Below are 15,469 nucleotides of genomic sequence, written 5' to 3'. Positions count from 1 at the left end.
TGGATAGCCCTTATTCAGGGGGACAACATATCCAAAATTCAAGTAATTCGGATGAATGGTTCGTGAGATATGGGGTTCCAAAGATTTGACCGACCGCATGGGTAAAGTATCCGAAAACAGTTCCATGCATTTTGGCCCTGCGGTCGGTCACAAACAAGGGAATGAAAACAGGCGAATTGCCTGTGTTATAGAGCCTGGAGAGGGTTTGAATGAATTCCCTTGTTTATGGGGCTCTTTCTACCGAACGGCGGGTCATTCGGTAGTTTCCATACGAATTTCTGGAAGTATGGAGGTCTCAGCGGTGTTTGCCTAGTCAAGTGTCCGATTTTAGTTCCAGACACTCGACGGCAAAACACCGCTGTTCGGTAGTTTAAGATGGCCGCCGCCACGTGTTTGTTTCCTGAATGGCGGCCACCCAGAGGACACAGAACACATTACATGATTGCCAATTACCCGTTTGCAACATTGTTGCAAACGGTAATTGGAGGCACACTCATTCCTGGGTGGTCTGGTTGTTCGGTAGTTTCACTCAATATACTGAATGGAGTGATTCTACCGAACAATCAGAATGCTGCATACAAATCACCCAGGATAAACTTAACACATCTATAAATACATATATAATATTACAGGCAGTACACTTGAATATGCTTCACAGTCTTAAAGGGACAGTAGTCCCAAAAGTCCCAATATGTCCATAGATGCTGTTAAAAGGGCCAGTAGCAGCAATATACAGTACAATATGCCCCAAATAACCCAGGGGCCATAGTCAGTAGGTAGGAGGCTAGCAAACAGGCTTCTCCAGGGCCCAGTGGCGAGGTTGGTTTCGCCACAGCTAACCTTAAGATCAATTACACCAAATCCTACATCTTAAATGTGAACATACCGGAACACAGAGCCTCCCCTTTAAGACAGAGCCACACCTTCCAATGGGCGCAGCAACACATACAGTACCTGGGCACTTGGCTGACAAGGAAAGATACTGACCTATTCAGGCACAACTTTATACCCCTACTGGACAGACTCCGGAAAGACTTGTCGGACTGGGCATATCCGCACATATCTTGGCTGGGCAGGGTTCAAGTTATAAAAATGAACCTACTCCCACGCTTATTATACCTTATGCAAGCCATACCTGTCACCATCCCCAGCTCATTCTTCCGGACCCTAAGACAGGACATCGGGAAATATATATGGGACCGCAAAAGACCAAGGGTTAAACTAGCCGCACTAACGCTGCCCAAAGACAGAGGGGGCTTAGCTATACTGGACTTCGCCCGGTATTACGACGCATGTCATCTCCAGCGAATTATGGAGTGGACAAAAGAGAATGTCCATAAGCACTGGAAGGAGGCAGAAGAAACGGACGCGGGGACACCACTGTCCACCGTCCCGTGGACGGGGAGAGGGGGCTACGGAGGGCTGGGCACGCCCTACACAACCGCAACACTACGGGTGTGGGAGAGAGTAGCGAAGAGATGCAGACTGGCACCATTCCCGTCCCCCTACTCCCTCTCATACACAACAGTAGCTTCCCCCCGGGGCTTGACCCCAACGCATTCAGGGACATAATTAGACACAAAATCCCCAGACTACATCACCTTCTGGCGGGGACGGAATGCAAAGCACTCCCGATCTTACTGGAGGGGGCCGCCCCCACCCTCTTACACAACCTAAAACACAGACAGCTGCGGAGCTACGTACACACCCTCCCGGGGGGCATGGCACGAAAGCGCGACCCTACCACATTCGAGAGGCTGTGTATGGAGCCAGACCCGCAACCTCACGGGATCTCACACATTTACTCTATGCTACAGAGGGAAACCCCAGCGGAGACACCCAAATTCATGGGGAAATGGGAACAAACATTAGGGAAGACTTTCACAGAGGGAGAATGGGAACAGATGTGTTACTTCACGCACCACTGCTCAGTCTTCAGCAAATCACAAGAAACAGCGTTTAAGTTGCTAACAAACTGGCACCGCACTCCAACGGTACTACATGCCATAGACCCGGAACACACAGACCTCTGCTGGAGGTGTAACAGGGAGACCGGCACAGCAGTCCCTTATGGTGGGATTGCAAACTAGTACAGCCCTTCTGGCAGGGCATACACGGCATCCTGAAAACCTTTACTGATGTACCACCCCCCTTCCTTCCACAGCATATGCTCCTTCATCACACACAGACCCCGAGAACGCGCTACAAACACTCACTAACCATCAGAATCTTAAATACCGCCAAACAGGTGATACCCCAATTTTGGAAGCAGCAAACGACACCCCCGCTGACATCCTGGTTCTCCCAAATGGAGGAACTTAGGGCCATAGAGGAACTCATAATGACTACATTCAACTCATTGACCAGATACATGGAAATATGGACCCAGTGGATACTGGCCACCACCAGGGCAGACTTCACTACCAGACTTAGATATGACCCGTAACGACGCACAGCTGAGAATATGCGAACTGACAATCACAGGAATGACCTGGACAGACGGGACTCGGACGCAGACGTACCCCTCCCTTGCCTTCCCAGACAACACCCTCCCGACACCCCCCTACCCAACATCGCACCCACACTGACCAGAGCATGGTCCACAGCAGAGGCGACAACAGAACGAACATACAAAGTCCTAGCGACGACACTCACTTCCCCAAGGGGGAACAACAGAACTTACACTTCCACAAACCGACCCCCGGGACCGGGAGGTGGGCTTGCCAGCTGGCCCCGCTGAGACCAACAGAGCACCATGTCACGACACTCGAGCACCCCACAGGAGGGATAACAGAACGACACACTACAGCCACGCGAACAAACACGACACACAAGAGAACTACTCAACACACAGGGACAGGCGTGCCATCGAGACCGACGCTCAGGCGGTCGACTATTGGCACTACACGCTCCTGTTTCCCCTGACTGGACTCACAGGTCCACAAGATAGCTCACCCACGACCCAGGCATGACGAACTCACCTTTATAGGCACGACGACCTACGTGAGAACGATAGGTAAAGGGGGTACAGACCTGGCGAGCCCAAAGTAATAGGGGGCCTGTGCGCCTGACAGTATAATATGCTCACGATAGATATGCACAGTATTTTAGCCAAAGCGCCCGGCACATATACGGAGCAATACAGACCCAGAGTGCTCCTACTATAGCTGCTGCACACTGAACTGAACTCATAACCCCGAGCTAAAATTGAAATGTGTAGGTGAAGCAACTGCACGCTTACCATGCAGCGACCTGTGAATCACCATTGACTGCTTGTCTGTCGAATGCTCTCACATGTACCGTGCTGTGACCTGCGAGTCACCATTATCTGCTTGTTCTTACAACACTTCCACATGTGCCATACTGTGACCTGCGAGTCACCATTATCTGCTTGTCTACATAAGACTTCCACTTGTGCCATGATGTGACCTGCGAGTCACCATTGAATGCTTGCTCGAATAATGTTTCCAAGTGTACCATGCGGCGACCTGCGAGTCACCATTAATTGCTTGTTTATACAATATTATGTTTATCGGAACAAAGTAAAAACTAGAAATACTAAATAAAAACATATTTACAAAAAAAAAAAAGAAGGAAGGTATGTAGATGAGGATAAAGGTCTAGCTGACTGCCTCAATGAATATTTTTGTTCGGTATTTACAGCTGAAAATGAAGGAAAGGGACCTCCGTTAAGAAAAAGGATAAAGTCAATGGGACCTGATGGAATACACCCAAAGCTATTAAAAGAGCTTAGTGGTGTACTAGCAAAACCATTAACAGATTTATTTAACCAATCATTGTTAACAGGAGTAGTCCCAGAAGATTGGAAGTTAGCGAATGTTGTGCCCATTCACAAGAAAGGTAATAGGGAGGAGTCGGGCAACTATAGGCCAGTAAGCCTTACTTCAGTAGTGGGGAAAGTGATGGAAACCATGTTAAAGGATAGGATTGTTGAACATCTAAAAACACATGGATTTCAAGATCAGAGACAACATGGGTTTACTTCAGAGAGATCATGCCAAACTAATCTTATTGATTTTTTTGATTGGGTAACTAAAATTATAGATCAGGGTGGTGCAGTAGACATTGCTTACCTAGATTTCAGTAAGGCTTTTGACACTGTTGTACATAGAAGGCTTATCAATAAACTGCAATCTTTGAGTTTGGATTCCAATATTGTTGAATGGGTAAGGCAGTGGCTGAGTGACAGGCAACAGAGGGTTGTAGTCAATGGAGTATATTCAAAGCTTGGGCTTGTCACCAGTGGGGTACCTCAGGGATCTGTACTTGGACCCATTCTCTTTAATATTTTTATTAGTGATATTGCAGAAGGTCTTGATGGTAAGGTGTGTCTTTTTTGCGGATGATACTAAGATATGTAACAGGGTTGATGTTCCAGGAGGGATAAGCCAAATGGCAAATGATTTAGGTAAACTAGAAAAATGGTGGCAACTGACATTTAATGTGGAAAAGTGCAAGATAATGCATCTTGGACGTAAAAACCCAAGGGCAGAGTACAGAATATTTGATAGAGTCCTAACCTCAACATCTGAGGAAAGGGATTTAGGGGTGATTATTTCTGAGGACTTAAAGGTAGGCAGACAATGTAATAGAGCAGCAGGAAATTCTAGCAGAATGTTTGGTTGTATATGGAGAGGTATTAGCAGTAGAAAGAGGGAAGTGCTCATGCCATTGTACAGAACACTGGTGAGACCTCACTTGGAGTACTGTACACAGTACTGGAGACCATATCTTCAGAAGGATATTGATACCTTAGAGAGAGTTCAAAGAAGGGCTACTAAACTGGTTCATGGATTGCAGGATAAAACTTACCAGGAAAGGTTAAAGGATCTTAACATGTATAGCTTGGTGGAAAGATGAGACAGGGGGGATATGATAGAAACATTTAAATACCGTATTTTTCGCTCCATAAGACGCACTTTTTTTTCCCCTCAAAAGTGAGGGGAAATGTCTGTGCGTCTTATGGAGCGAATATGAAGCTTTACTTACCTGTCTTGTAGCGTTGGCCGGCAGCACAGGGCGCACCGCGGTACTGGAACTTGAATTTCAGGTTCCAGTTTCCGGCGGGACTGAAAGGAAGTGTGCACAAGCTGAGTGCGCACTTCCTTTCAGTCCCGCCGGAAACCGGAACCTGAAATTCAAGTTCCAGTACCGCGGTGCGCCCTGTGCTGCCGGCCAACGCTACAAGACAGGTAAGTAATTATGGGACAAGGGGAGGGGGACAGTATGGGATAGAAGAGAAGAATATGGGGAGGGGGATGAAGTATATGGGGAGGGGGATGAAGTCTATGGGGAGGGGAGGGGATGAAGTCTATGGGGGGGGATGAAGTCTATGGGGAGGGGGGGATGAAGTCTATGGGGAGGGGGGGTGAAGACTATGGGGAGGGGGGTGAAGACTATGGGGAGGGGGGTGAAGACTATGGGGAGGGGGTGGGTGAAGACTATGGGGAGGGGGGGGTGAAGAATATGGGGAGGGGGTGGGTGAAGACTATGGGGAGGGGGTGGGTGAAGACTATGGGGAGGGGGGTGAAGACTATGGGGAGGGGGGATGAAGACTATGGGGAGGGGGTGGGTGAAGACTATGGGGAGGGGGTGGGTGAAGACTATGGGGAGGGGGTGGGTGAAGACTATGGGAGAGAGGAGAAGACTATGGGAGGGGGGGACACTATGGGACAGGGGAGAAAAAAAATATTCTGAACAAACTGTCCCATAGTAAGAAACACTATGGGACAGTTTGTTCAGAATATTTTTTTTCTGGCTTTCTTCCTCTAAAAACTAGGTGCGTCTTAGTGTGAGGTGCGTCTTATGGAGCGAAAAATACGGTACATAAAGGGAATCAACACAGTAAAGGAGTAGACTATATTTAAAAGAAGAAAAACTACCACAACCAGAGGACATAGTCTAAAATTAGAGGGACAAAGGTTTAAAAATAATATCAGGAAGTATTACTTTACTGAGAGGGTAGTGGATGCATGGAATAGCCTTCCAGCTGAAGTGGTAGAGGTTAACACAGTAAAGGAGTTTAAGCATGCGTGGGATAGGCTTAAGGCTATCCTAACTATAAGATAATGCCAGGGACTAATGAAAGTATTTAGAAAACTGGGCAGACTAGATGGGCCGAATGGTTCTTATCTTCCGTCACATTCTATGTTTCTATGTTTCTATGTTTCTATGTTTATCTTATCAGAAAAGCTTATGGCCTCCCAGAGTATTTCACAAACCTTTCTCTTGCTCTCTTCTAAATGGTAACTGTAATCCTCCTTTCTTGATGCCCTTTCCATTGTGTTTGTTCTACACCTCCTCTAGACTGTAAGCTCACTTGAGCGGTGTTCTTGTTAACCTATTGTTCCTGTAACATTTTGTAATTGTCTCCTTTTTTCTTAAATCCCCCCTTTTTATAATATTGTAAAGTGCTGCCGCACTATATCAATGTCAAAAATAATAATTGTTTTAATTAGTTATGTCTTCTCCTTGAAAAATGCATAACCCTTTGCATATCAATCCATTCAGATGGTGAAAAATATTGGCTTGAAGAAAATATTAGCATGACATTTATTTGAAAAATACATACAGATGAAAATGCTTGTTATTGGGTAGAACATTGGCTTAAAAACAGAGTACAAAGAGTTGTCATTAATGGTAAATTTTCAAGCACAGAGAGGTGGCAAGTGGGGTCTGGGGTCTGTTCTGGGACCCCTTCTATTTAACATGTTTATAAATGAAGACAGCATTGAAAGTCATGTTTCAGTGTTTGCAGATGACACAAAACTCTGTAAAGTAATACAATGTGAGCAAGATATTACTTTGCTGCTGAGGGATTTAGATAGACTGGGGGACTGGGCACTCAAATGGCAGTTAAATTTAATGTTGAAAAATGCAAAGTTATGCACTTCGGCGTAAAGAATACACAAGCAATGTATACCCTTTATGGAAGGGAATTAGGGATAACAACACACGAAAAGGACTTGGGAATTGTTATAGACAACAAACTATGCAACAGTGTGCAAAGTCAATCAGCAGTGGCCAAGGCCAGTAAGGTATTGTCATGCATGAAAAAGGGCATTCATTCTCGGGAAGAGAATATCTATTTGCCTCTTTATAAATCACTGGTAAGACCACATATTGAATATGCTATGCAATTTTGGGCACCTGTTCTAAAGAAGGATATTATGGCACTAGAAAAAGTGCAGAGGCGGGCTACAAAATTAATAAAAGGTATGGAACATATCAGCTATGAAGAAAGGTTAACAAATTTAAACCTATTTAGTTTAGAAAAATGTTACTTGAAAGGGGATATGATAACATTGTACACATTCATGGCCAATACAAACTATTGTGTGGAAATCTAGTCACAAAATGGACTTTACATAGGACACGAGGTCATGCGTTTAGACTGGAAGAAAGAAGATTTTGTCTAAGGCAAATGAAAGTTTTTTTACTGTAAGAACAATAAAGATGTGGAATTATCTGCCTGAAGAAGTGGTTTGATCATAGTCCATACAGATGTTCAAACAGTTACTAGATGCATACTTGCATAAACAGAATATTCAAGGATATAATCTTTCAATGTAGGGGTAATAACTGATTGATTCAAGGATAAATCTGACTGCCATTCTGGGGTCAAGAAGGAATTTTTTTTCCTAGCTTGTTGCAAAATTGGAAGTGCTTCAAACTGGGTTTTTTGCCTTCCTTTGAATCAAAAGCAAAAAACAAATGCGAGGAAGGCTGAACTTGATGGAACTCAGGGGTGGGGGCCAGGGGGGACAGTAGGTCCCCCCCTTATTGTTTTTTTAGGGCCCCCACCCACCACTCAGGGGTGGGGGCTGGGCGGACAGTAGGTCCCCCCCTTATTGTTTTTTTTAAGGCCCCCACACATTGCTCAGGGGTGAGGGCTGCGGGGACAGTAGGTCCCCCCCTTATTGTTTTTTAGGGCCCCACCCACCGCTCAGGGGTGGGGGCAAGGGGGGGAGGACAGTAGGTCTCCCCCTCATTATGTTTATGGCCCCCCAACCACCGCGCAGGGGTGGAGGTGTGGGGGGGACAGTAGGTCCCCCCTTATTGTTTTTTTAGGGCCCCCATCCACTGCTCATGGGTGGGGGCTGGGGGGGACAGTAGGTCCCCCCCTTATTGTTTTTTTTAGGGCCCCGGTTTGCCTGTTCACGAACATTTGCGGATGTTCGCGTTCGCCAACCGAAAATTTTATGTTTGCGACATCACTAATTGTGACTATTGGGTTTTAACTCTCAGTGTCGAATAGGTGGATGCATTCCTGCCCACATGGTACCTATCTGGATCTAGATACCTCCAGGTGGCTGGAATCTTTCTCTAGAGTTCACTTGTGGGTGTTGGGAGTCTAAAAAGATTGATTGTCTACTGTTGTAGACAAGCCTGTCTATGTTGTTGATGTAATTCACTGTGCAACCTTGTAACTCTACTTTTTAAAGCCAATAAAATATGAATTGCAAAAGGAAACAAATGTTCTCCGAGATTTTGCAGTTATTTATTTAGACTAGGAGTGGGAGGCAAATTGTGGATAAAACATCAATCCAATTGCACACCAAAACAAAAAAGTGCATGTAGCAAGTATGTTAAAAAATGATAAGCTCAGAGTCATGTCTACAAATGCTCACAGTTTAGGGAACAAGATCCATGAACTTGTGGCAATAATGGCAACTGATAATGTAGATTTAGTCACTGTTACTGAGACATGGCATAATGAGAAAAATACTGGGATATAGCAATACCAGGATACTCTTTATGTAGAAAAGACAGGGAAGGCAAGAAAGGAGGAGGGTGTCCCTGTCCCCATGTGGATAGCATAAAATTGAACCTAATAAAAGTTAGTGAGGTGAACTCACTAGAATTTAGAATTTGGTAATCACACAGTAACTTGTGTAGGTGTGATTTGTAGGCCCATAGGACAATATTTAGTATTAACACATGGTAAATTGATATCAGATATTACTGTAGGTGAAAGTTTAGGCTCTAGTGATCACCAGTCAGTTTAATATAAGAAAAGTAGCACCACACAAAAAAAAATATATAGATTTTAGAAATACATACTTTTATAAAACTAGTCAAAGGAGTCATTATCAGACTAGAGAAGTTTAAATGGAGTCCAGGAGAAATTGGATTTATTTAAAAGTTGCACCGCTGAAAGCAACAGAAAATTGACTTAGGCTTGTCAGTAAAAGCAAAAAATTCAAGAAACCACTGTGGCAAAATAGGGAAAAAGAAAGTATTTAGCAATCATAAAAAAAAAACAGAGTGAGGAAGATAGACAGATCTATAAGATTAGGCAAAAAGAGGCTAAGCAAGTTATTAGAGCTTCCAAAGTACACACAGAGGAGAATATAGTCCAGTCACTAAAAAAAGAGGGATACATTTTTTTAGATACATAAATGAGAAAAGAAAAGTAAAGCAAGGATTAGTTAGAGTAAAAACAAAAAAAGGAAGGTAAGTAGAAGAGGATAAAGGTTTAGCTGACTGCCTCAATGAATATTTTTGTTCAGTATTTACATATGAATATGAAGGAAAGGGGTCTCAGTTATGAATAAAATGCTAAGTCATTTGTTACATGTGAATTTACAGAGGAAGAAGTTCTATTTCAACTGTCAAAAGTAAAGACAAATAAGTTGATGGGACCTGTTGGAATACATCCAAAGTTGTTAAAATAGCTTAGTGGTTAACTAGCAAAACTGTTAACATTGATTAATTAACCCCTTAAGGACCGGACTGTTTTTGCGATGTTGTACATTTGCGACCAGGCATCTTTTTACACTTTTGTGGTGTTTGTGTTTAGCTGTAATTTTCCGCTCTCTCATTTACTGTTCCCATACAAATTATATATTGTTTTTTTCAGGACAAAAGGGGCTTTCTTTACATACCATTATTTATATAATCTCATCTAATTTAATTTTAAAAAAATGAAAAAATATGATGAAAAATTTAAAAAAATACATGTTTTTTGACTTTTATGTGAAAAATCTTTTACTCATCTACAAAAGCGAATGAAAAAAACTGCTAAATAGATTCAAAATTTTGTCCTGAGTTTAAAAATACCCAGTGTTTACATGCTTTTTGCTATTTTTTTGCATGTTATAGGGCTATAAGTACAAGTAGGATATTGCGGTTTCAAAACATACATTTTTAAAATGTATCAATAGTGACATTGTAACACTATTATCTGTCATAAATCGCTGAATAACACCCCACATGTATATATTTTTTTTAAAGCAGACAACCCAGGGTATTCAATATGGGGTATGTCCAGACTTTTTTAGTAGCCACTTAGTCGCAAACACTGGCCAAAGTTAGCGTTCATATTTGTTTGTGTGTGAAAAAAGTAAAAAACTAAATTGAACGCTAATTGTGGCCAGTGTTTGTGACTAAGTGGTTACTAAAAAAGACTGGACATACCCCATTTGCAATACCTTGGGTTGTCTTCTTTTGCAAATGGTATGCCATCATGGGGGTAATTCTCATTCCTGGGCTACCATACGCTCTCAAAGGCAACGTAACCAACCTGGCCATTTTCAATGTAAAAATATTTGACCCATATATTTGACCCTGTAACTTTCAAAAACGCTATAAAACCTGTACATGGGGGGTACTTTTATACTCAGGAGACTTTGCTGAACACAAATATTAGTGTTTCAAAACTGGAAAATGTATCACAACAATTATATCATCAGTAAAAGTGCTGTTTGTGTGTGAAAAATGCAAAAAAAGTCACTTTCACTGACAATATCATCGCTGTGATATGTTTTACTGTTTTGAATCACTAATATTTGTGTTCAGCAAAGTCTCCCGAGTAAAACAGTACCCCCCATGTACAGGTTTTAGGGTGTCGTAGAACGTTACAGGGTAAAATACAGTGCTAGCAAATTAAATTATCTGCAATTTCGGCGTGGGTTGGCAGGCAGGTCCCTCAAATTGCAATTAATAAAATTACTTAATTATGTAAAAATATTACATAAATACGCATGTAGAATTTAAATATATATGCATATTTATATATTTGAAGTCTACATGTATATTTATATAATTATTTATGTAATTTTGTATATGGACATATGAATAGTTCGTATTCTTTTTATTTATTTATATATACATAGATATATATACAATTTCATTCTAAGTGTATTTTGAAAAAAAAATTTTAAATTTGTATTATTATTTTTATTTTTTTAATTTAATTTAATTTACTTATTATTTGTATTTTATAATAATATATATATACAATATATATAGTTATTATATATATTATATATATATATATGTGTGTAATTTAATACTACGTGTATTTTTATATTAATATATGTACATATTAATATAAAAATAAACTTAGCATGACATTATATATATGATATATAGACATATTATATAGGTATAATATATGTATATATATCATATATATATATATACACATATATAATAATATTTTTTTTTTATTCACTATAACTTTCATTTTTTTTTTATTTTACAGCAGCAGGGAGACTGCCTTTCAGCACAGACAGTCCCCCTGCAGGCAGATACTTGGACACCTATTGTGACCATGTGGTCGCCCTGTTGGGCGATCACATGGCCACAGGGGTCCTAATCCGCCATGGGGAGACTGTCTGGGCTGCAGGCAGTCTCCCCACAACGGGAGCAACGCCGATCGCCGCCGGGGGAACGACGTCGATCGGGTAAGTACCTCTTAAATTTAGGACGGTTCAGGACCGTCGTCGGTCGGCAACGCAAAAATGCCGATGACGGTCCTGAACCGTCTAGCGTCGTTAAGGGGTTAAATAAATCTGTTCACAGGGTGTCTTTTTTTTGCGGGGGGATGACGTAGGATGCGTGTATGCGTGACGCTACGTAAGTGGGTGGAGGAGGTGAAGCCCGCCGAGAGTGGAGCGGATGTCGGAGCTTTAGTACCAAACAGCTGAAAGGCATTGCTGAACATTGCTGAAAATCGTCGAGACAGAGTTCCAGCCTGGCCATAATTCTTGCTTCAAGTGAGTCATAAGTTTCGGTACAAGGAAAATTACCATGCGCAAAAAGGAAAAAAAAGGCATGTAGGAGAACAGACATATTATGTGAAGGATTGGTAATGGATACTGGACCCCTCAAACACAAGCTCATAGTGGATGTTTGCAATTCATGGAAGATGGGTGAGGACTATTCATTATTCTTGTATTACACTACTTATACTTAATAAATGAGAAAAACATAATTTCTTATTCCTTTTCCCTCTCAAGATCCCTGCAGTTCTGTTAAATACAGGCTGGAATGAGGGGATACGAATCCGCCTATAGAAAGAAAAAGGAAAAGGAAAAAAAAAAAGGGAGAAGAAGGGAAGGGGGAAAGGGGGAAATAAATGAAAAAGAAAGGAATTCTCTTGTTTAGCGAAGGACTCTTTCTGTTGTGAGTTTACTGTTGCTGTTAGAGAAATACAAAAGTAAAGTAAAACCAAACTTTAATATCAGACATGTTATAGAATGTTTTACAAAATACTCCACTTTCCTATGAATACATAGCCTTATAAAATCTAATTAATTCAGGGAGGAACGTGACATTCAAATTAAAGGCTATTAAAGGTACAGGAGTATGGTCTAATTAATTGACTAATTGATTAGCTCAGCAAAGGAAACGAGCTGATAGGCTCTGAAGGCTTCTGAGGAGAATTAAAAATAGATTTCGCACGATGTTAACAAAAATATGTCAACTAGAAGAAACCAAGAAAATAAATCGACTCTCAGTAAAGACAAAGACAAAGAGCATAAGGAGAAGACTGAAAGAAAAGATACTAAAACAGAAAAAAGACTCTCTAATTTTTTTATTCCTCAAACGGATAAATCACTGTCAGAAGTATCTGTAAAAGAAACCAACCTGACAACAGGTGAGAAAAAAATAATCCAATTAGAAACATCACAAATGGATAACTCGCTGGTTTCACCAGAGTTTCTAAAAAGTTGCTTTGACCAGCAACTTTTAGCAATAAAACAAGAAATTCATAACAACAACGCTGAATTAAAAAAGGAAATAAAAGAGATCGGCCATAGGATTAACCAAGCTGAAAAAAAATTGGATCTAACTGATGCCATAATTAAAAAACAACAACAGCTACAGGGAGAATTACATCAGAAAATTCAATAGTTAGAATTAAAGATAAGCAACCTTGAAGATAGATCAAGGCAAAACAATTTGAGATTAAGGAATAGCCCAGAAAGCATTACACAAGAAAAAATTAAAGACTTTCTGGAACCGTATTTCTTGGAGCTGGGTATCCAGAAGGATGAGAAACAAATTTCTAGAACGCTGTCATAGAATTCCAAAGCCAAAAAAATCTCTTAATGGATACCCCTAGATACATTATGATTTGCTGTAATTCTTACTTATTTAGATAAGAACTAAGAAAACCATCAAAGCAAGGTAGTAAAAAAGAAGAATATTTGAATATCAAAGTCCTCCCTGACCTATCCTACGAAACGAGGAAGAAAAGACGCCTTTTTGCTCCAGTATTGGAGACCTTAAGAAAAAACAATGTCAAACACTTTTGGGTTTTCCCAGCAAAACTTATAATTCTTTTTGAGGCAAAATCTCTGGTGTTTGATAATTTAGACTCAGCCAGGATCTGGTTACAATAAGTCCACATGTAGATTTAAGTAAGATGAATAATTGACTTTTCATTTTTTTTTTCTGTTGTCCTTTCTCTCCTCCTAGAGTGGAGATCCTTCCTGTTGTAATCTAAATAGTGGAATTGACTACAATGTAATGGAATGCATGATATTTGTTTGGAAAAATGCATAGATTACAGAGGTTGATCTTACAAAGATGGTATACATAAAATTGAAATAACAATATTGTAAATTGTCTATGCTAAGGGTGACTATGTAATTCATTTTTTTTGTTTTTTTTACTGCTGCAATTTGAATAATGGAACTGACTATAATGTAAATGGTTTGCACGAAACTTATTTGGAAAAACGCATAAATCACACAGATTGATCTTATTAATATAAAGTTGGTATATAAGAAATTGAATTAATCACACTTTAAATTGTCTATGTCAAGGGGAAATAAGGTAATTTTTTTAACACTCTTTTAGTAGAATTGAGTGTAATGTAATTTATCCGTATGATACTTACTTGTTTTGAAAATGCACGGACTGCACAGATTGATCTTACTAATTGAAAGACGGTATATAATGAATTGAAACATTCATAATGTAAGTTACTTATCTTAAAGGGGAATTAGGTAAAAAAAATGTTTCCTTATATATATATATATATATATTATTTTTTTATTTTTTTTTTATTGTATTTGAGACACTTTTAGGTGCAACTTAAATAGTGGAATTGAGTGTTATGTCAATTATTTCCATTATACTTCTTTGGAAAATGCACAGATTGATCTTATTAATATAAAGACGGCATGTAATGAATTGAAACAATCATAATGTAATTTAAATAATGGAAATGAGTATAACGCAAATGGTTGTGTATTATGGTATAGATTGATTCTATTGATTTAAATATGGTATATTAGAAATTGAAGCAACCACACGGTAATTTGTTTATATTCTAAATTATGTTAAAGGGGAAAGTTTTTTTTTTTTTGTTTTGTTTTTTACACGTTTTGGTGTTACTTAAATTGTGGAACTGAGTATAATGTGAATTGCATGCATGTTACTTACTTATTTGAAAAATATATAGTTTGCACAGACTGATCTTAGGTAAAGATGGTATATAAGGAATTGAAATAATCATAATGTAGGTTTTTTTTTGTTTTTTTTCTATAAGGATAATATTGATCCATCTGCAACACTCTTAAGGAGGGTGTTCTTCACTCTCCCCAACTAACTCCATAAATTTCTGGAGTTTGGGATGCATATCCAGGGTTTTGGGATGTATCTTTCATCTTCCATTATGTGGGTGTGGAGATGGAATTTTCTATTGTTTTTTTTTTTTTTTATGTGGATTGTCTCATGTTTTATTTACATGAGTGCATATGAATGTAAGGGTTGCATATGTTTTCTTAATTTGTGTTTTCTGCCTCTTGCTGGGAGTGATAATCGTGAGTTACAGATTGATAAGGTATGGTTAAGTTTATGACATTAAACGCACAGGGTCTAAACAACCCAACTTAAAGAGCCATGGTATTTCAATATATTAAAAAGGAGGGTGCAAAAATTACATTATTACAAGAAACCCATTGGCTAAAGCGAGATATAAAGCGCTTTATCCCCCCAAAAAATTACATTCAACTTCAATTCAAATTTTAAAATTGCTCCTCATTGGAGGAGAAAAAGAAATGTGGAGTGGCCTTCTTGGTAACTGATTACTTTGATGTCCAAGTTACATACCAAAATATAGATAAAAATGGAAGGTTTATCTTAGCCATATGCAAAATACAAGATGAAGAATTTACTATATGCTCCCAATATTAACTCTGTTCAGTTT

The sequence above is a fragment of the Pelobates fuscus genome, chromosome 3 (genome assembly GCF_036172605.1).
Source record: "Pelobates fuscus isolate aPelFus1 chromosome 3, aPelFus1.pri, whole genome shotgun sequence".
Classification (NCBI taxonomy): domain Eukaryota; kingdom Metazoa; phylum Chordata; class Amphibia; order Anura; family Pelobatidae; genus Pelobates; species Pelobates fuscus.
The sequence above is the reverse complement of the archived record's forward strand: the minus strand, read 5'-3'. Positions refer to the sequence as shown.